The sequence below is a fragment of the Panthera onca genome, chromosome B1 (assembly GCF_046562875.1).
Source record: "Panthera onca isolate mPanOnc1 chromosome B1, mPanOnc1 haplotype 2, whole genome shotgun sequence".
In the NCBI taxonomy this organism is placed as follows: domain Eukaryota; kingdom Metazoa; phylum Chordata; class Mammalia; order Carnivora; family Felidae; genus Panthera; species Panthera onca.
The window spans coordinates 134,166,545-134,189,105 of NC_138342.1; the positions used below are offsets into that span (position 1 = coordinate 134,166,545).

At 38.1% G+C, this 22,561-nt stretch overlaps 1 protein-coding gene across 2 annotated transcripts in view; it reads right to left on the reverse strand.

Annotated features, from left to right (window-relative positions):
* Positions 1–22,561, reverse strand: part of PDGFC (platelet derived growth factor C) — a 204,180-nt gene that overhangs the window by 153,873 nt on the left and 27,746 nt on the right. The gene's annotated exons all lie outside the window — the stretch shown is intronic.

Genomic DNA, 22,561 nt, shown 5'->3' on the forward strand with positions numbered 1-22,561 from the left:
GTATGGGGAAAATTAACATATATTCATAAAACATATAATTATTAATTCATCATATCTATCTGTAGCTCATGTTCTCCCACAATTATAGTACACTATTAAAAATATCTCAAACTAGTTAATAGCTAGAATTCAATGAGAACTATTTTATTTTAATTTTTTTAAATGTTTTTTATTTATTTTTGAGACAGAGAGAGACAGAGCATGAGCAGGGGAGGGGCAGAGAGAGAGGGAGACACGGAATCCACAGCAGGCTCCAGGCTCTGAGCTATCAGCACAGAGCCCGACATGGGTCTCGAACTCACAGACTGTGAGATCATGACCTGAGCTGAAGTCGGACACCCAACCGACTGAGCCACCCAGGCGCCCCAAGAACTATTTTAAATCTATGAATCAAACTCAATGCTCTGTGAACCTTAAATAACAACAAAAATAAATAAATAAATAAACAAATAAACAGCTAGGAAAACTAGCTGAAAAACAATAAAAAGACAAAACCACACTACTCAATTTTATCCAATGAACAGACTTTGAAAATCAGGACTGGATGTGCTTGTCAATTATTTTTAAATACTCTTAATTACCAGCACTAAAGGGAAACGCTACAAAAAGCCATTAATTCGGAAGTAAACAAAGAAGTAGTTCTAAAGAAAACTCAAAAGTCATTTTCTCCAAGACATCTTTTTAAATGAAATATAAAAGCAGAGCTTCTTTTTCTGAATTCCATTCAATGTCATTAGAACGACAAACAATTGCCACTAATTCTTTTAAAGTAACCTACATGATTCTTGGAAAAAGGACAATGTGACATAAACCCACACTCCAACAGACATAACATCTAATCAGTCAGCAAATATTTACTCATCATTTACTAACTCATGCAAGAAACAGAGCACGAAGAGCTGAGAAAAAAATCAGTTCTTGCAATTCTGCCCCTCAAGGTCTAGAGAAAGAGTCAGGACAGAAAAGCAGCAAACATGGGTGTTGGGAGAGGGGGCGGAGAGACCAATGGGGAACACGGACAGATGGGTCGTGGGGCAGGGAAAATGAAAGAAAGATGTGCTGTGGGGAAATGCTGACGCCTATTCCTAAAAAGAAAAGTTGCAATCCCCATGGCTGCAGCAGTTGAAATATTACTCTTAAAAGGATCTGCTTAATATTCTACCCTAGCCGGGCAGCCTACCCTAAAATGCACTGAAGAGCTACTCAATAAATGTTGGCCAAATGAATAGACATTTTTTTCCCTCTATGCAAAGCTGGTCCATGTAAAAGTTCAAAACTTCATTGCGTGCAGTCAAGTGTCTATTCATGAACAGCTGAACAGTTTTGAACTTACAATGTGCATTCCTGAAATCGAGCCCTTTCTTTCTTTCTGTGTAAGAGCGGTACCCACTTCTTCACCAATCACTTATTGAGGACCTATGATACACAAGGCATCCCGTTAGTTGCTGGGTATAATGAAGTGGGTATATATACTTAGTTCTGATGTTTCTCTGATTCCAAACTTTTATACTTAATCTATCTGTAGACATCTGATAGGTACCTCAATTTTAACACAACAAAACAAACTCTTCATTGTTTTTTTTCCCACAAATACACTTCTCCCCTGGTTTTCCTTCTTAATAAAAGGGACCACTGCCCCAACCATACACACAGTTGCTAATGGGGAAAAAAAAAAAAAAGCTGCTAGTTCTTAAAATCCAGCAGGAAGAAAAACAATTTTTAAATAAACTTTATCTAAAGTAAAAGGAAAAATACTATCAAATAGTGATATGTGCTATGCAGAGAATTAAAATGACGGGGTGAGTCTGCTGGTGGTCTCAGAAGGTGTCTGAGTTTTGATTCCTGGAGAAGTAGACCTTGGGAAAGGATTTAGGTACAAAAAGTTTAGTTGGGGGGTGGAGGAAACATCAGTGGGAAGGCGGGAACTAAGACAAGGAGACCAAGTGGCCATTACAGGGTTCCTTACCAGGACAGCTACACTGCCAGCAACTTTATTTAATCCCACTGGGTCAACTCTGGGACCCAGTGAACATATGCATGCTTCAGAGTTTTCCATCTGAGGGGTGGGGGGGGCTGGGATATTTATATACCAAACCCTAACGGTTCCTGGTTGAGAGCTGATGGGGGAGACAGAACCAGTTCCCCAGTGCCTGTGTCCTTCTGGTCAGTAACAGGAGGCCCACATGGGGAAAGACAGCATGCGGACAATCAAAGGCAGGTGCCACCGTCGTGCTGTGAAGGAGGCAAAGCAGAGTGTACGGGCGGGCCTGCACGAAGCCTGATGGCAGGGCGACATACATATATGCTGGAATCTAAATGGACAGGAGGATCTGGGATACAAGCTTTCCAGTCACAAGAAACTGCCAGAACAAGATCAAGCTCGGTATACTTATGAAAAGGTCAGCTGGACAGAATGCATGGAGCAAAGAGGGAGGCCGGGAAAATCAGGTCGGAAAAGCAGATACAGACCAGATGACAAAGGGCTCTGAAGCCAGAATAAAATGCCTGGAGTTCATTCTAATCAAACTGGGAAGACACGGGTGGGAAGTACAGGCTTGGCGGGATCTTACCTACGTTTTGAAAAGAGGGCTCTGGTGCAAATGAATAGTCGGACCATGAGTGAAAATAAGAAACTGGGGACACTGCCACAGTGAAGTTACAGTGGTGGCAGGAGATATGAAGAAAGCGGACCTGCCAGGGAGCTGGATATGCAATAAAGGGTACGGGAGAGGCAGGCGGGGTGAAGAATCCCTCATACATCCCTCACTAGCAACTCTATATAAGGTAGGCGCAGTGGTCCCTTTTACTAGGAAGGAAGAAGATGAGGTGAGAAGTAGATTTGTGAAAAACAGTGAAGTTTCTTTTAGTTAAGGTTAAAGACACAAGTTTGGAACCAGAGAAACATCAGGACCAGAGACCGATACAAAGGAAGCATCTACATGTGTATAGCACTGGAAGGCAAGAAATTAGATCAGGGGTAGTATTATACATAAAGAAGAAACAGGCTCCAAAGACCGACTTTTACACTGCAAATAATAAGAACACATCTGTCAATAACATTTTATTGTATCACAGTAAAATATACCTCAGTAGTCACGGCCAACCCATTCTGTCATTCATTCGTTCAGTATTTATTGAGTTTAAAATAGACTCAGGGCATTACGCCGAGAACTGTAAGAAATTTAAAATCTATCATATATTAATCCTCATTTTTAAGGGCTCATGGTCTAAACCAATACAGATTAAAGACTGACTGTGGTAATTGTTCTAAGAGAGATACAGAGAAAGAACCATGGTAACTTAGGAGAAAGAGATTATTTCCACCTGGCAAAATCATAAAAGGTTTTGAGTGGAAAACAGCATTTAAGCTGGGGCTTAAAGCCTTTTCAAATTTGTAAAACTTGCCCTCTAAACACTTAGGAAGTGGATGCATTTCAAGAGTGAGAGACTTAAAGAACAAAACCACAGAGAGAAGACTTTGGAGGGAGGATAATTCTAGAGCTCATTGAACAGTTCAATTTGCTAGATGATAAAATACCTGAATGGGATAGATGGTGAACATTTCTAGGATACCACATTTATTAAATACATCTCTAACGTTTTCCATGTAAAGAAATAATTCACTTTCCATGGTGTCAAACACAAATTTGATTGGGTTTAAGAAAAAATGTTAAGCCGTAAGTTCATTTCATTTCAATTCACTGTACTAATGTACCATGAGCAATCATTCTGCGCTTAGAAATTCACTTCTCACATCTACTGTCCATTTTGGTTATATTTTTCTTCATTTAATCATTTCATAGCACCTTTTCCATCTATCCAACTTTATCTTTAAACGCTGGAAACTCATGCATTATAAGCTAGTCAGTATAAAGGAAAAGAAAAAGACGTAGGCTGGGTAAGGAGATAAAACACGGGCTCAGAGGAGTAAACAGCACCAGGGGGCACACTGGTGGGAAGAACAACGGAGGCACAAATGGCCAACAGAAGGGATGGGCAAATTCACAGACTGTAAAGAGGTATTTCACCCAGTTCCATGCTCTAAACTCGTTCCTTTAGATAGCTTTCATTTTTCTAAGTAATATCTACACCCAACGTGGGGCTCAAATTCATGGCCCCGTGATCAAAAGTCACATTAGACAGACTTCATTTTAAACCCATAAGTTCAGTTTCTTTTTGCCATTTTTTAAAAGACTATGAGAAACATCCTTTTATGGTGGCCTTTAAAGACTTTTTCATACACAGCCCCTAAAAAACACAATTTAGCCATAAAGAGCTTTCTGAAAAACACTGCTTACAAGACAATCCTTTTTTTTTTCTCATATTGCTGGTCATAAGAATAAAGTTTATCATTAGTGAAGGACCAAGTGTTTATCTCCATGGAGGTTCTCAAGAGGACCGCCATGCTAACAATATGATTACATGCACAAGAGAGCCAAACAAAAGAAGAAGAAAACGCAACAAGGCAACGAAACATTAAACACAAAAATGTGCAGGAACTCTTTCAAAAATAGAGAACGAATAGAAACAATTCAAATAAATGAGCCCATGAGGGGGACACTCACGGATGTCAAATGGAAGCAACAGATAAGAAAGCAGTGACTCTGCTGTACAGACTGAACATTACAACATTACAGACCCTCAAAATTTGGAAAATCTTAGTTTAAAAAAAAAGCCGCCTGGGCAGCTCAGTCAATTAAGCATCTGACTCTTGACATCAGCTCAGGTCTTGTGAGTTCAAACTCCACGTCGGGCTCTGTGCTGACAGTGCAGAGCCTGCTTGGGATTCTCTCTCTCTCCAAGACCCTCCCCTGCTCACTGTAAATACATACATACATACATACGTACATATATAAATACATGAGTAAATATGCAAAATGCCAACCAGCAAGAAGATAAAACATGTATGTCAATCAACCCTTTGGAAAATGACTGAATAAAGGTAAAAATACTATGTAAATAATGTCCCAATCCAACATGTAAATATCTATGTACTTCCAAAGAAAATTTATCATTGTCTATTCAAAACTTAGAAATTATGAAAATATACATTCTGTGTCTTAAGCTACCTTGATAATCAGTGGAGGGAGGAAAGAGAAGAAAAAGGAAATAAAGGGGAAAAAGTAAGTAGTATCTTATAAAAATAATTTTACAGTACATAAAATCAATTTTTCATAGCAAAAAAAGATCAATAAAATATAAACTACTTTCCAGTTAAAAAAATAAAACTGATTTTGCCCCAGGGCACCCGCGCATACAATTCTGATTCCTCCAGCCTTCTGGAAAGCATAAAAATACAAAAGAATTATCCAAAGAGACACAATCTTTCCTCTTCCCCCTCCTCCTCCTTCAGTGAATGATTTACCATTCAATAAAGGTTAACTCAGGTCAACTTAAAAAAAAAAAAAAAAAAGAAGAAGAAGAAGAAAAGAAAAGAAAAAGGGAGTTAGTGCTCAACCTTAATGTAAAGTAGAACAGAAAATATCTCCTGATTATTTATCCTGCAGTGACTTATTAGATATTAGGAATGGCTGATAATATTTTTAAATATTTGATTTCACAACAAGTTACCTACTTTCAAATGGCCCTTTCAAGATATCTGTGTTGACAGGCTAGAACTTGTAGTGTCCTGAGAAGTGCACAGCCGTGTTCAGAAGGCCCACACAAGTAGAAATGTTGAAAAAAATCTGGGTTCACAGATGGTAATATACCAGATGCTAGAACACCAAATAAGTTGTCATTTGATTTTGGATTTAAATTAAATGAACTGGCTTGCTAACTGAATTCATTTGTCTGTCATTAGACTGACATCTCCAACCTCCCAAAAGCACAGTTTACTTTTTACCTCACCAGTATATGCCTTTGTGTGAATACTGGGTAATCTATTATATATACTGGATACACATGTTACTCAAAATTGCACTTTAAGAAAAAATAGCATCGAAAAAATAATCTTGTTCAACATCAGATTTAACTAAAAATATATAGTTTACTCTTATTGCTGTACGACTTTTTTCAGGCAGACAAGTGGAAAAAGAATTTCAGGCATTAGGAAGAAAGAGGATATACAAAATTGTGGAATCATCATCAAATTTGGAAAACTGAAAAGATTTCTCAAGGGCTCAACTCAAGGTATCTAAAGAGGATGAATGAAGTTGCCGTAAGACATTTGAGCTTGATCAATGAAGGATTCGTAGAATAGGAAATCCTACTATTAGATTTGGGGGGTGTGGGAGGAACACAATGTACAGAGTAAAATGTTTACACTACCTTAAAAGAAATTTCATTTAAATAAGACCTTACCACAATAGTCATATAATTGTAAACAAAAATGTAATCTCATTATAAAGCCCAGGCTCCTTGTAATAAAGACCACAATTAAGAATCTGGGTTTATATTTTTATTGTACATAACACTCACTTCTTTTCACTTATCACCTTTATTATTGGTTCTAATTTTCCTGCCCAGTAATCCCATAACTGTATTTTAACTTTTTTTCCCTGCTACCTATTGGGGGTGGGAGGGAGGGGGCGGGGGCGAGGTGTGGAATGCAGCAAAGTCGTTCTGAACAGACAAAATTGACAAGAATTGTGAAAACAAAGGATGTGACAGCCCCAGAATTTTGACCTTTAGAACTTGAAACCAGATGTATGACTCAGCTCCCCAATACACATGAACTCTTTTGTATTCTGGGTACAATGGCAAATATTTCCTGTTATTAAAACATTTTGGGATTATCTTCCCAAGATGTTAACATACAGCTTCTGAAAAGATAACTGCACAGTGACAATAAAAAGATTGTTAAAGGGGGCCTCTAAGCTACAGGACAAACAGTATTGCATTTCTAGTGAGAAGAACACTCTCTGTAGGCAGAGATCCATGAAGGCTTAAGTTGCCCAGGTTCACATTAACCTCTTTGGTTAGTGCATGTGCTTTAGAAAGCCTGACAATCACAGGGTTGGCTGGCAGTGGGGGAGGAGGGTCAGTGGTGATTCTCTTCCACGGCTATTGAGGAAAAGTGTCCCAGGATAATCTTGAAGCACATTACACCTTAACTGTTTATTAGAGCTGGGACAATTAAGGGCATGACAGTGGCCGGATGTAAGGGTGTTAATATCAGAAATGAAGTTCCTGGCCCTTATGCCCTGGACTGCTCTGCTCCCATGAAATCTTGGACCACCCAGACATTCACTTTGCTAACCATCCTCTTCAACTAAAGTGGAGATATTTACTCAGAATGAGGGGTTATGCTTACAGTGGAACGTATCTTCATATGTATTTTAAACATTACATTTATAGGAGGTTTTTTTTTTAACTATATCTGTTGAACAGAAAACCCTCAGGTGGTACCATGTGCTTCATTATTTTTTTAAGAACCTTCTCTCCCTTGAAAATCAGTACATACATTCTGCATAAAAAGTATATTACGGCAACATTTAAAAAGCACTTACAATACCTAGTCATGTCACTTAAAGTATATAATTTGGTTTAAAAATAGCTCCAAGTTTTAGAAAATGTATAAGTCAAAGAAGTGAGAGGGGTACATTTACTTACCAATGTAATGCTAATTTAATCTATTATTAGGAGCTTTTAATATGCCAAAGAGTCTGCTCTGAGCAGGAGTCTGACTGTGTTAAGTTGAACTTCACATTTCATACAATTTACATTTCTAAGGGCAACACTGAAAAAAAATATAAATGAATGCACTCAGGTTTAGCTTTCAGATATCCGGGCAAGCATAATATTTACTTTATCTAGTTAAAGGAAGTGAACCCAGAAACGGCACACTGTATTTGTAGTCAAAGAGTGAAGAAAAAAAAAAGTGTGGAGTGAGTTAATATTTGTTCATAATCATCACCTGGTGGAGTCAGACAGGCCTGCCACTTTGTACCTCACCGTTAAGACCCTGGGAAAGCTCCATAAGTTCTCTGGAGTCCGAGCTGCCTCATCTTTGCTAATTCATGGGTTCGCTTACAGACCTAAGTGAAAGAAAGCTAACAAAATGTTGGCCCACAGTAGATAGCGCTAGATATTAGCTCCATCCCCTTCTATAAAATGGAATGCTGTTCATGTATTTAATAAAATATTAAAACTTACCATAGTAGATTCTCATTTTTCATGGAGTCCATATTTGCTAATTTGCCTACTGGCTAAAAGTCTTTTGCAACCCCAAAATCCACATGCAGCACTTTTGTGGTCATTCGTGGACAAGTGCATGTGCAGTTGTAAAAACTTGGAATCATCCAAGGTGCACATTCCCAGCCTATGTGGACCAAGGTAATGCTCTGCCAGCTGGTTTCAGCTCTCTCACTGACAACAAAGTGTCCCTTTCACAGTGCATGTGGTGCCCTGTTTTTCGCATTTTTCTGCTTTCTGTTGGTGATTTCACCGTTTAAAAAGGCCCCAGGCACACCTCTGAAGTGCTATCTAATGTTCCTAGGCACAGGAAGGATAGACTGAGTCCTTACGGAGAAAACAGGTGTGCTAGGTAAGCTTTATTCAGGCACGAGTTATCGCGCTGTTGGCTATGAATTCAGTGTCAATGATTCAACAATATATATAACATAAGGTGTCTTTAAACAGAAGTACATACAACACAAGTTTTCCTATTTATCAGTTGATGACAATGTGACAAAGGGCTCAAAGAAACTTGATCCTCCTATATGTCCCCAAGGAGCAATGGTTCAGTATTCACTAGTTCCATGTTTTTAATGACTTTATAGAACATAACTACAATGAGTTACAAGAACCGACTGTGTATGCTGGATTTTACGTTAAACAACAGTAATACACAATTTAAAAATGTAGGTCTTTACTCACAAAGAAATTAAAATGTCAGCCACTCACTTTGTAAACTTTAGAATACAAACTCACAGCTGCTAGAATGGAAATATGATCGGCAAGGTGTAATTTACAAATCAGAACGTTTCCTTTTCCTATTGTGTGAAAAACATGAGCGTCACGTCATTGGAGATTAATATTAAAATATAAATTACCTCCTTGTTTTTTGGCTGCAGTAAATACCAAAAATGCCTGGCTTATTTATTAGCTATATGACTTCCTATCACAGTCTGATATATCTATTAGCTAAACCTATGCATGCCCATCATCTCTGTAGGCTGAGTTTCAAAAGTATCCGTCTTTAGCTTGTCCAGGATATGAATTGTTTCCCTTGAGTATTTGAACTTCAAGCCTTGACTGCATCTCAAGAATGAGTGAGAAGTTGGGGGTGGCGGGGTGAGAAACTTTGGAAGGCAATTTCCACCAAACTTCAGGTCCTCTTCCTCCCCACAACCTCCCTCACACACCCCCAACTCACTCCTATTCAAGAGAGGGGGAAGGAACTACCACTCTCTCCTTTTTCAAGTTTTTACTTGATTCACCCTATGCTCCTAGGAACTCATACTCCTAACTGGTCTAACAAGTGGCTTACTGTGCTTGCTGTGTCTGAAATAACAACAACGACAGCAACAGTTTCTACCCCTTCTCCTGGACTTACCCATGCCAGCACTCAGCTTTTTGTTCTTTATTTTGTCCTCCGGTACAAAGAAAGGCAGAGAATGAGCTGGCTGATCCCTTCATCATTCTGCACTCTGCTCTGCCTCCTTCTGTGCCTCCTTCTGTGCCTTCAGGGAGCTGACCTTGACACGGTCCCAGACCAGGCTCCCTTGCCCTCCAGCATCTGACTGAATTTGGTCAAAGCAAAGCACTGGCAGAACTACAGAGGGCAAAAGGAAAGAAAGGCTAGGCTATCTACTTCTATATCCTGTCTCACTAAAGTCCTGGAGTGCATTTATTTTCTAGTCAGGTGACCTCTTCCTCTAAAACCCTGTCCTTAATGACTCTCAAAGTATGATTCAGGGACCCCCGGTGTTTCCAAGGCCCTTTCAAGAGGTCCACGATATCAAAATTATTTTCATGATAATCTTAACATACATTTTGCCTTTTGCATACTCATTGTCTCATGAGGGTCCAGTGACGTTTGTCAATGCCAACATGGCATGGTATCACGATGGACTGGATGCAGAAGCAGAAATGAACATCTACCTATCTTCCATGATGTCAGACATTAAGAAAATTCCAAAAATTTAAAACGATTCCATCATTATCAATAAAGCTCTTCTTTGAAAAACTGGATTATTTTTATAAAGTTATGTTAACATATAATGAGTATATTATTAAAGTTTCTTCATTATTAAGTTTCCATCTGTTTCTTGCCAGGACCCTTTCAGGCACAGTAGGGATGTTGACCAACAGAAAAATAGATCGAGGGTGAGAAGAGGTACTCACCAAAAGAGAGAAGCAAATGACCACAAATTGGTAAAGAAAAATGTGTACCTCTACTAGCACTAAAAACATGCTAACCAAAATGAGAAATGGCTTTTAAGTGCTTTAAGTTTTAGGCAAAAAGGATAATCATTATATCATCGCTTAAAGAGACACAAAAAAATTTGAGTCAAAATTTACATAGTGTTCAACAGACAACTGGTTGAAGGAATTGCAGAACATGAATTGAAAAGAACAGCAGCATACGGTGAATAAAGTAATGCTCTGGACGAATTGTTTAATACCCATTGTATTTTATTATTTGTTGAAAACATCATATTATAAAGGGGATGCACCATGATTCCATGTTTGTGAAAACAGAAATGTATACACCCACAATAAAAAAGATGGGAGGTTATACGCCAAAATGTAGCCTGAGTAAACATGTGGCCAAGATCCATGAAAGGAAGGAGAAACATAGAACACAGCACAAAAGATTTAGGGAAGGCTTTGTGGACGAGGAAACCCAGAACTGAGCGCCAGAATTATAGCCTCATGGTGAGGAAGGGTGTACCAGGAAGACGGCAGGGTATATGCAGAGCTATGAGAAGGCATGAGGTTCCAATTCTGCAGTTCTGTTTCATGCGGTACGACCATGAGGTTAATGAAGGGTGGAGGGTAGAAGAGGAAAAACTAGACTGAAAGATTGAACGCCACGCTGAGAAACCCAGATTTTATCTGAAAAGGAAAGGAGGGTTGTCAGAAGTGACAGAATAGGCAGTTAGTTAGATGTAAGCAGGGAATGGTACTTTCTGATCACTAAAAAGACAGAAATCGAGAAACCGCCAACCACCCCTGGAAGACAAACAGCTAGAAAAAGCCCCGGGGAGCATTCATGTACCTTTCCCTACAACTGCTGCTCTACAGTAACCTATAGCTACAGCATAATACGTTTATATTGCTGATTACACACACACACACACACACACACACACACACACATGCACACACGCACACACACACACACACACACACACATGCACACACGCACACACACACAGCGATAACTGTCAGGACAGTTCTGGCAATCACCATACACAGCCAAAAACATCCCCTCCTCACTGGTTGGAGGAGTCTCTTAAATGAGTGGAGGCAACCTCAGCAGGAGACCGCCCTAGCTATGACCCATAACCTTTGCAAACATAAGAAGAAAAGACGCTCCTAAACCCCACGGCATTTGGTACCTCTGGGCCTGCGCGTTCTCCCATCTTACAAGCGTACTTTCCCTTTAACTGCCATTAAACTCTTACTTACTGGAGAGTTTCTTGGTCCAACCCAAGAACTAAGGTTGGCGCAGAGGTAAGGCACAGAGGCACGGAAGGGGCTTCCATCGACAGAAGAACTTTAAGAGACTGATATTTCTGACAGCAGTGTAGAAGACATATGGAATGGGCTACATGAATGGCAGGGGAATGGCAAATTGGAAGCCACTGCATAATCCAGGAGGCTGTGATGTTGCCTAAAACTCAAGCTGCAACAGAGGTGATGGAAAGGAATATTTAAGACAGAGCTAGGAAGTAGAAACGATAGATCCTGGAAAACATTTAAATATAAGGATAGAGATGGGAATGAGGAATTCAGATTTCCGACTGAAACAATTTGGTGAAAAGTGTTACTATTCCCTTTGTTACAGACTGAACGTTTGTTTCCCTCGAAATTCACATATTGCAAACTAAACTCCAGTGTGATTTTATCAGGAGGTGGGACCTAAGGCATGAGAGTGGAGTCCTTATGGATAGTATCAGTGCCTTAAGAGAGTTCCCTTGCCCCTTCTACCATGTGAAGTTACAGTGAAGAGACTGCTGTCCAAGAACAAGGAAGCAGGCGCTCAGCAGATACATAATCTCTCTGGTGCTTTGATCTTGCATTTCACAGCCCCCAGAACTGTGAGAAATGCATGTTTGTGTAAGCCACTCAGTCCATACTACTTTTGTGATAGCAGCCCAATGGGCTAAGACATTCCTTTACAATGGAATTTTTTGGGAAGAATTAAGCATGGGAGTCAACAGCAGTTTTCAATATATTGAAATTGGGATATTAAGGGAACATCCACGTAGTTATGACCGGCAGGCATTTGGATACGTTGGGGCTGAATGACAAAAGCAAGATGTGTGCAGAAAATACAGATTTGAAAATTATCAATAAATGTATGGTTATTGAAGCCACAGTCGTGGAAGAAATCTCCCAAGAAAAGGCTATAGTAAGAAGGCTAAGATGGGATTCTTGGAAACGTCATCATTTAAAGCTTTTGAGTCTTGTTTCTCAAGAATGAGTGTTCATAAGATTCTACGTGGAGCTGGATGACGTGCTACAGCCTTTCCGTCATGAACCCAATCTGAGTGATTTCTTCTGCATGTCGCCACAATAAAACGTAAAGTGAACAATCCAAAAAATCACTTAGATAGCTTAAAATAAGAAAGACATAATCATCTATTGGAACATGGTGGACTAAATATTTTTTAAAGTCTCTAAAAATCTCTAAATAAGTTTCTGAATGTTCTATGACCCCCACATCTCTAACATTTATCGAAAGCAAAATTTCTTTCTGTCGCAGTTTTTTTCCTGGTGGGGAAAAAAGTCACCTAAGACAAAGTTCTTAGAGAACAAGAATCCATAATGGGCTTTAATTTATAATGTCTTACTCCCTTCGGGCTGCTATAACAAAAGTACCACAGACTGGGTGTCTTACACAAACATTTATTTCTCACTGTTCTGGAGACTGTGAAGTGCAGGATGAAGGTACCAGCAGGGTAATCTATCTGGAGTAGGCAGTTATGTACACGTGAGCAGGAGAGAGGAGAGGACGGTAGATGGGAAACTGCCAGGGACCACCCAGTCTCTGCCCAGAGACCACCCGACTCCTTTAGACCAATCCCTTTTGCGGTTTAGCACAGCCCAATAAGCAAAAGACACAAGCCACAGAGACGTTCTCAACATTGGAGCATGCACACTTAAGGAAAAAACTTTGTCCTCTAGTAACTCCAAGGCTGTTATGGTATCATTTGCTTTGCAGTTTTGCTCTCTCCCTCCAGCACCTTGGGTATCCCGTAGGCACTCCAGGGAAGATGGCGCTTGACATGAAGCAAAGTTGGAGGGGAGGAAACCAGGGCAGATCCAGAGGGTGGTATAATAATGACAAGATGGGCAGGAGGAGGCAAAACAGACCCCCATAGAAAACACAATGCAGAACTCAGCAGGGCGGATACCTACTTCGGGCCAGCCTGCTTCTTGTACTTCTCTGCAGTGTACCTTTGCTCTACGAAATAAAACCTTTGCTGCTTTAACTGTCTATGGACTGAACTGAATTCTTTCCTTCAAGAAGACAACGACCAGGGGATTTACAATCCATTAGCTGATTAACAAAACCAGGACCTGAAAATTCTTCTAAATTTTAGTAACACACTTAATATTAATATGTTACATTTACTAATTATAAAGTAATATAATACATTTGCACATCAGGTTGACAAATATTAGAGGCATTATACCAAATAAACTAAAATGGTACTCTTACATAGTTCTTATGAAAAGACATTAGTATAACTTTTTTAAAGCAATAGGGCAATATGTATCAAACATATTGAATAAAGCAAAATTTTGATCCAATAATTCAACTTTCTGGAAGTCATTATAATGAAATAGAATATATATATATATATAATATGTTTATAACCAAAATGTTCACTGTAGAGTAGGTATGAGTCAAATTTAAAATAATCTTAGGGAACGCCTGGGTGGCTCAGTGGGTTAAGCAGTGGAATCTTGATATCATCTCAGGTCATGACCTCAGCATAGTGGGATTTAGCCTTGCGTCCAGCTCTGCACTAAGCATGAAGCTTGCTTGGGATTCTCTCTCTCCCTGTCTCTCTCTCTCTCTCTCTCTCTCAAAATAAATAACAATTAAACATTAAAAAAAAAAAATTAAATAATTTTAAAGCCCAACCATGTGTTACCACTTAAACTATATTCCACTGGTAGGAATCCTATGAGGCAATTAAGAATGATATGATCAATGTTTCTCATTCAGAGATTCATGGCCCTGAGACCCCTACAACATTATATAATATTTTCTTCTATATACATTGTTATGATGGAGAGAGATGTTCCACAGATTTATGTAGAATATCAAATGAGTTATAACACAAAGGATTTTGAGGATCACTGACATTACAAGCAACTATTTATACAGAAAGACACTGACAGTATTTTGTCAAGTGAAAAAATCAGGTTAAAAAATAACATATCCTTTCACCTATTGATGGACACTTGGGTTGCTTCCATATCTTGCCTATTGTAAATAATGCCGCAATAAACAAACATAAGGGTGTTAGAATTTAAATTAATATATTTTTAAATTGGTGTTTTTATTTCTTTGGGTAAACATCCATTCTTACTGGATCATATGGTATTTCTATTTTTAATTTTTTTGAGAAATCCCCATACTGTTTTCCACAGTGGCTGCACGTTCCTACCAACAGTGCAGAGGGGTTCCTTTTTCTCCACGTCTTTGCCAACTTCTTGTCTTTTTGATTGCAGCCATTCTGACAGGTGTAAGATGATACTTCATTGTGGTTTTAATTTGCATTTCTCTGACGATTAGTGAGAATGAGCATCTTTTCATGTGTCTGTTTGCCATCTGGATGTCTTCTTTGGAAAAGTGTCTATTCAGGTCTTCTGCCCATTTTTTAACTGGAATATTTATTTTTGGTGTGTAAAGTTATGTAACTTCTTTATATATTTTGGATATTAACCCCTTCTCATAAGTGTCCATCAATAGATGAATAAAGATGTGGGAGATATATAATACACACACAATGGAGTATTACTCAGGATGAAGTCTTGCTATTTATGACAACGTAGATGGACCTAGAGGGCAAGTGAAATAAGTCAGACAGAGAAGGACAGATACCATATGATTTCACTTACATGTGTAATCGAAAAGAAAAAATGAGTGAACAAACAAAAAGCAGTAACAGACCCATAAACATAGAGAACAAACTGATGATGGCCAGAGGGTAGGGAGGTGGCGGGGGGATGGGCTATACAGGTGAAGGGGAATGGGAGATACAGGCTCCCACTTATGGAATGAATAAGTTACAGGGATAAAAGGTAAAGCACAGGGAATATAGTCAATGATATTGCAATAATGTTGTATAGCGACAGAAGGTGGCTACACTTGCAGTGAGCACAGCATGACATATAAACTTGTCAAATCACTATGTTGTACACCTGAAAGCAATGTAACATTGGGTATCAGCTATACTTCAATCAGAAAAATAACATTTTTATGAGATCTCATTTTTGTAAACGATAATTCGAAATGCATACATATTCACACATATAAAAAGTTATAAAAGCCATGTAACAAAGTATTAAGAATAGCTACTGCAAGTAGATTTTAGACATTCTTATCAAAAGAAAAAATCTGGAAATTATAAACCATCTGTATATTTAATGCTTTCTCATATAAGTAAACTATTAACTATAGTTTATTTGATGATACATGTTGCTACTTAGAGAAATATTCTAGATACTAAAATAGGTATAATAGTTTGAAGTTTTTGTAATCAAATTTGATTTGAGGTAATGATTGCATTACTATCAAATATTAGATTTTCTATTAAATAAATGTCAAGGCCAGTACAGGATACAACCCCTAAGGATCTGGGATTTGAGATTCAGTACTGCCCACAAATTAATCCAAACCACATAATGGTTTCTGTTTCAGCCTTCGGATGAATAAAATCCAGGCCTATGTAATTAATTAAAGATCATTTGATATTTAATTCATCTATCGCTATTTAGGCTCAAAGATATGCCAAGCCATACACACTACTCCAACCTCTACTGGAGTTACTACATCACCCCTTTAAAGTTACATTTGTTTTCTGGTTCCAAATATTGTCTTAAATTATATTATACAACAACATGTGTATAAACTTGTAATATCATGACATCATGAACAATGTGAATTCACTAGAAAAATAACTCAATGAGTCATACAAAGAAACAAGAAATAACAAGCAAGTTCAACCCTACATGAAAGAAAATCCTATAATCAGCAAGGTCTTATTCTCACTTACTGGATCTTCTCTCATAAACCTAAAAAATAAAATTAGGCTCATAAAAGAGGGCTTGAAAGGATGAGTCTATACAAATCTCATATATAAGAAAAGATATTTTTCATTTAAATGGCAATGAGAAATTCACCTCAGAGTTGTCTTATGAGCCAAATGAAATATATGAAAAAAAAAATGTTTTATCACTGTATATTTAAATTGTGGCTTTTTAAAATAAAATACCTTTCAAAAGTAGGTTATAAAATCAACATATCTTCAAGAAGAAATGGAATTAACACATCCTTCTAACAAATATTAATTCTAAGCACTGACTGTGTAATAATTTTGATTCCTAACTCTGATCCTTCCTCTACAAACATTACTTCTTAGATACAACCCATATGATATAACACTGTGAACACTGATACCAGTTTCCTGTTGACAGAAAACAGAATAATGATGGAACCACTACTAGGGTTTACAACATATAAAGCTGTTAGTGGCTTAGTGGAAAGAAAGTGGCTCACTGGAAACTTGTGAGCAACTGTAGTCAGTCCGCAATACTGCTTTCTAGAAGCACTGTTCCTTACTTACGATCACATGCATGGAAAAAAAAGATCGGATTTTCTCATTATGTCTAAAATAATTAACAACAATTCAGATAGCTACTTCATATACGAAAGGCCTTTATAATGACGAACAATGTAAATAACTTAAAATACACATTTAGGGGCACGTGGGTGGCTCAGTAGGTTACGCATCCCACTCCTGGTTTCGGCTCAGGTCAAGATACCACGGTTCATGAGATGGAGCCTTGCGTCCAGCTCTGCACTGACAGCATGGAGTATGCTTGGGATTCTTTCTCTCCCTCCCTCCCTCTCTCTTTGTCTCAAAATAAATAAATAAACTTTTTAAAAAATAATTAAAAATAAAAAATACACATTTAAAGAGTCAAATCATTGATTTGTAGTCACTAAACTGTAACGGAAACCATCCCATTATTACATCAAATCAATTATTTTCTAGTTTGAAGACAGCCATTCCTTCCTAAATAAGTACTTAAGTATATATTCCCAGGTACCCTGAAAAAGTGTAAAAGGTACACATTTAATCTGGGGAGACTTAAGCCGGTCTTCCTTAAGATTTTGGAATCACACCATGTCTATGCTAATAAAGTGAATACCCTAAATATAGGATTAGAAAACATATATTCAACATTATGAAGAGTTAATTTTACCCATTCACTCAATAAATGTTTAATAATGTAAACCAGAAAAATAGACCAATGAGTAAGAATCGAAAACAAAGAATCTCTGCCATTTTAGAAACTTCACTTTAGTAAAAGAGTTAGAAGTACAAATTAAGAAGGAAAATCGCTCAGTATTATGAGAATAAGCCTCAGGTTCACAAGGGCCAGGATTGGCATCTCTTTGTACCCTGGTCTACACCCTAGACCAGAGGTTCTCAAAGTATGTTCTAGGAACCTCTGGGAGTCTGTCCACAAGACCCTTGTGTTGGTCTATAAGATCAAAGCTATTTTCCCATAAGTGTGCAGTCAAGTTTTACTGAGATCACTTAATATGTGATATCACAGTAGAGTGAGCACAGAGGCAGATACGAGAATTTATCTGTCTTCCAGCATGCCACACACTAAAGAGATTTGCAAAAAATGTGAAACGATGCCACTCTTCTAAGTGTTTTTATTCTGGAGAATATAATTATTGTCGCCATAAGCTAGGTTAATGTTAATATGTTGATCACTGCTCTTTTTAAGTGAATTTGCTATTTCTAAATGAATAAATCAATATGTTTATACTTTTTCAATCTTAATTTCTAATATGATAATCATTAATAGACATAATCCACACAAACAAAAGCTCTTTGGCATCTTCAATAGTTTTCACAAGTATAAAAAGATCTTGAGACCAAGAAGACTGAGGACAAATGGCCGAGCACATAGTTGGTTGTCAATGAGTACTGATTAGTGAATTAACAGGGAGGGTTATACTAATGTAGTGATTACTAAGCCAAGATCTGAAGGGATGGACAGAGGTCTTTGAGACGAGTGAAAGGTTAAGTTTAAAAACAGTGCTATTTAAAACGTTTTCCGTGTAGTTGAATAACTTATAGAAAATGACTAAAAATGAAGTTATTTTCTTACAAAGGAGAAAATGGACAAGATGGGGGGCTACCAGTCATAAAAATGAATGCCTCTCCACAAACTATTCTGTAGTTCTAGAGAAAATCTTGGATTCGAAGCTGGACATCCAACCATCTTTCAAGGGAAAGAGACTGGCTTATCATTAGCTCTGTCATTTTCTAGATTTAATATGTTTTAAAATGTTATTAAGATCAACATTAATAGGGGCACCTGGGTGGCTCAGTCAGTTAAGCATCTGACTTCGGCTCAGGTCATGATCTGGCAGTTTTGAGTTCAAGTCCCACATCAGGCTCTGTGCTGACAGCTCAGAGCCTGGATCCTCTTTCAGATTCTGTGTCTCCCTCTCTTTCTTCCCCCCCCCCCCCACCACTTGCACTTTGTTTCTCTCTCTCTCAAAAATAAATAAATATTTAAAAAATCAACATTAATACTAACTGCTGTTAAAAATAATGTCAAATCAAAACAAAATATGAAATACATGTTTGCTCAATTATGTTTTCTAAAATTACTCACCCATTATCCTGCTTTCAACTTTCAGATTGTTAATCATTTTTTGGATATGTGAATGCATAAGACTCTTCATCAAAGACAAATTTTGAAGTTACTTAAATGATAAAATAAGGTGCTATATATCCCTTAAAGGGACACTAGCAACTCTAAACATAAGATATAATCAAACACATAAAGTATTATCCATTTTGCAGGCAAAACCTAGTAACAAAGCTAAAAATTGAACAGAAACAGAGGTGACTTAAAAAAAAAAAAATAGGACGACCCTACAACAAGCAATTGCACTACTAGGTATTTATCCAAAGGATACAAAAATGCTGATTCGAAGAGGTACATGCACCCCAATGTTTATAGCAGTGGTATCAACAATAGCCGAATTATGGAAAAGGCCCAAATGTCCATCAACTGATGAAGGGATAAAGATGTGGTATATATGTACAATGGAATATTACTCGGCAATCAAAAAGAATGAAATCTTGCCATTTGCAACTACGTGGATGGAGCTAGAGGGTACTACGCTAAGCAGAATAAGTCAGGCAGAGAAAAACAAGTAACATACGATTTCACTCATATGTGGAATTTAAGAAACACAACAGATGAACAAAGGGGAAGGGAAGGAAAAATAAAATAAAAACACAGAGGGAGGCAAACCACAAGAGACTCTTAAACACAGAGAACAGACTGGGGGTTGCTAGACGGGAGGCTGGTTGAGGGATGTGCTAAACAGGTGATGGGCATTGAGGAGGACACTTGTTGGGATGAGCACTGGGGGTCATAAGTAAGAGATGAATCACTCACTGGGTTCCACTCCTGAAACCAATACTACTCTGTACATTAACTAACTTGAATGAATAAATAAATAAATAAATAAATATAAAAATAAATAAATAAATAATGCAACTTGGACTTTTTATATAAAACCCTTCATAAGTTCCTGAATGACTTATTAATGAGTAAAGGCAAGCATAACAAAACCATTCTAAGATTTTATAAAAGGGAGCCAGCTGTGAAACTATTCTGTATGATATCAAAAATACACTCCTGGGTGCCTAGCCCTGTGGTCTGCCTAAAGGCCAGAGGGAAAACCCCTTGTTGACCATAAAAGGGCTGCCTGCATGTTCTCAGTGGAAAGTATACAGGATCTTATTTACACAAGTATAAATACATGCCATTCCTTTGTGCTCACAGGCACTCCTGAAGGCTGGCCAGAAGAGGAGGGTCCACAGGCTCGACGCAAACAGGATTCAAAAAGTCTAAGACATTTTCCAACATCGAACGTACTTTATTTTTCTAGCTTATGTTCTTTCATGATAAAAATATCTACAAAGCCTAAGATTGCTATCATTTAACAGGTGGCAGCCCTAGAAATACTTTAAAATAAGCCTTTAAGTTTCAGCAGGAGGACAGAAAACACATTTCCATAAATAGGCACTTTTTTCTTGCAACATTACAGCTGTGCGAAAGCTGAGGAATAAGGAACAATGTATTTGTGGTCAATAACAATGCCCTATCTCTTGACATTTCTCAGTAACTTAGAAGGCAAGAGTTTGAAACCTTCTGAGAAATAGTAAGTGAACAAATTATCATGACCGTTTCAGGTCCCCAAAAATACTGGTAACAATACATTAAAGGAACAGCATAATGCAGGTACACAATACCTGGCAGGTGGTGTGTGTGTGTGTGTGTGTGTGTGTGTGTGTGTGTGTATGAATAATTACAATATTATGATTACAGAGCAAACAAGTGAACATGACTGTGAATACAGTGAATGGTTTCCTCTTAAAACTCTTGGGAAATTCTGATATTTCTGCTTGGTAACATGGGTTAGACACACGCCATATAGATCTCAGATTATCACACTGAGATAGAGTCTGACATAAAAACTCATTACAAGGCCAAAGTGAACATTAGCAATCGTCTAATTTGATTATCTCTTCGGTGAGTGAATTCCACCTAAAACATCTGTGCTTCATGGTCTTGCAGTCCAGAGAGACTCAGTCCCTTCCCCCAGGAACCCATCTAACCAATAATGCTTAAATGTTCTACCACCTTCTACTTAAGGTTAACTTGCCCCCGTGGATAGGATAAAATGCAAGCCCAGCTCCGCCTCCGGATTACTGGACGTATCAATAGTACAGGTCAGCAGTGAAAGAAATATACCTGTGACACAGCTCACTTCATCTCTGAGAAGCTCGGGCAAACTGTCTCACTGATGTCAACCTCAATGTTAGCCACTTTAACTTCCCATCGTACTTCATAAATCTATTTTGATAAATCTTGCTGGTCGGGGTGTGATCCACAGACTAGCAACATCAGCATCACATGAGCATGTTAGAAATGCAGACTATCAGGCCCCACCCCAAGCCTACTGAAGCAGAATCTGTATTTTAACAAGATCCCAGAGGGTTCAAATAAACATTCGAGTCTGACAAGCACTGATCTAAGTACATGCACACCCATTATTTCTTTAATGTTCTCTTGTGGAGCCACATTGGATTATTTTGCTAGCCTCCCTACATCAAGCTTTTTCTTTTGTTCATCCTATCCAATTTATTTTTAGAAACCCCTATGTGCATTTTCAGCCTATCTGGCTGGAAAGATGGGTGAAGAAAGTAAAATTCATTAAGTAGACCGGACATTTTGCTGGGAGTTTCATTAACTCTACCTCTGTGAGGTAACTCTTTGTTTCAAAATTCTACAAATTGGGAGTCTTAGGTGATCAGAAAGGTTGAGTGACTAAGTTGAGATCATGTAACTAACAGGTGGGTAAGCCAGGATTTAAACTCAGTTCCAGACTTCAGTAAGTCATATTTTCACACTCTGCCTTTTCTTCCTCTATGGATTCTTTTTATCCCAAATATCCAGGCTTCCTCTACTGAAAATAAATATGTGGCATTAGCAAGACAAAAACTCCAGGGTATTTAGAGCCTTCATTGACTTCCCTACATTTAAGAAGTGACCATAAGCTGAGCAAGTCTGCTCAGCATCTAACCAAATTAGAGCTGTAGTTCTAACAAATTAAAGCAGCTATTGGAAGCTGATAATGTCATGATTAAGGGCATACAGCCTGGAACCAGACTGTCTTCGTTGGAACCCTTGCTCAGCTACTTGACCTTGGCCAAATGGCTTACATTCTTCTTAAACGTGGAATAATACTAGTAATTGTGCCCTCATAGGCTTTTTTGTGAGGTTTAAAGGAATTAATGTATGTAAAGCATATACTAATGCACGTGTGGCGTGCTGTAAGCACTTAATAAGTGTTAACTATATTTATTATTCAATGGAATTTCTGCTTGTAGTATAACCTGCCTCTATTAAAAAAAAAATCCTTCCACTTAGCTAAGCAGTTGGTAATAGTGTTCCAAATCAATACGACATTTGCTTCCTTCTCTTTCATTGATCTAAACCTCACATACATTGATTGCTTATCATTATTACAAGTGAACTATAAAATCCATCACCAACTTGTATTTTTTACAGCCTTTCCCTGCCACAGTCAATTCAT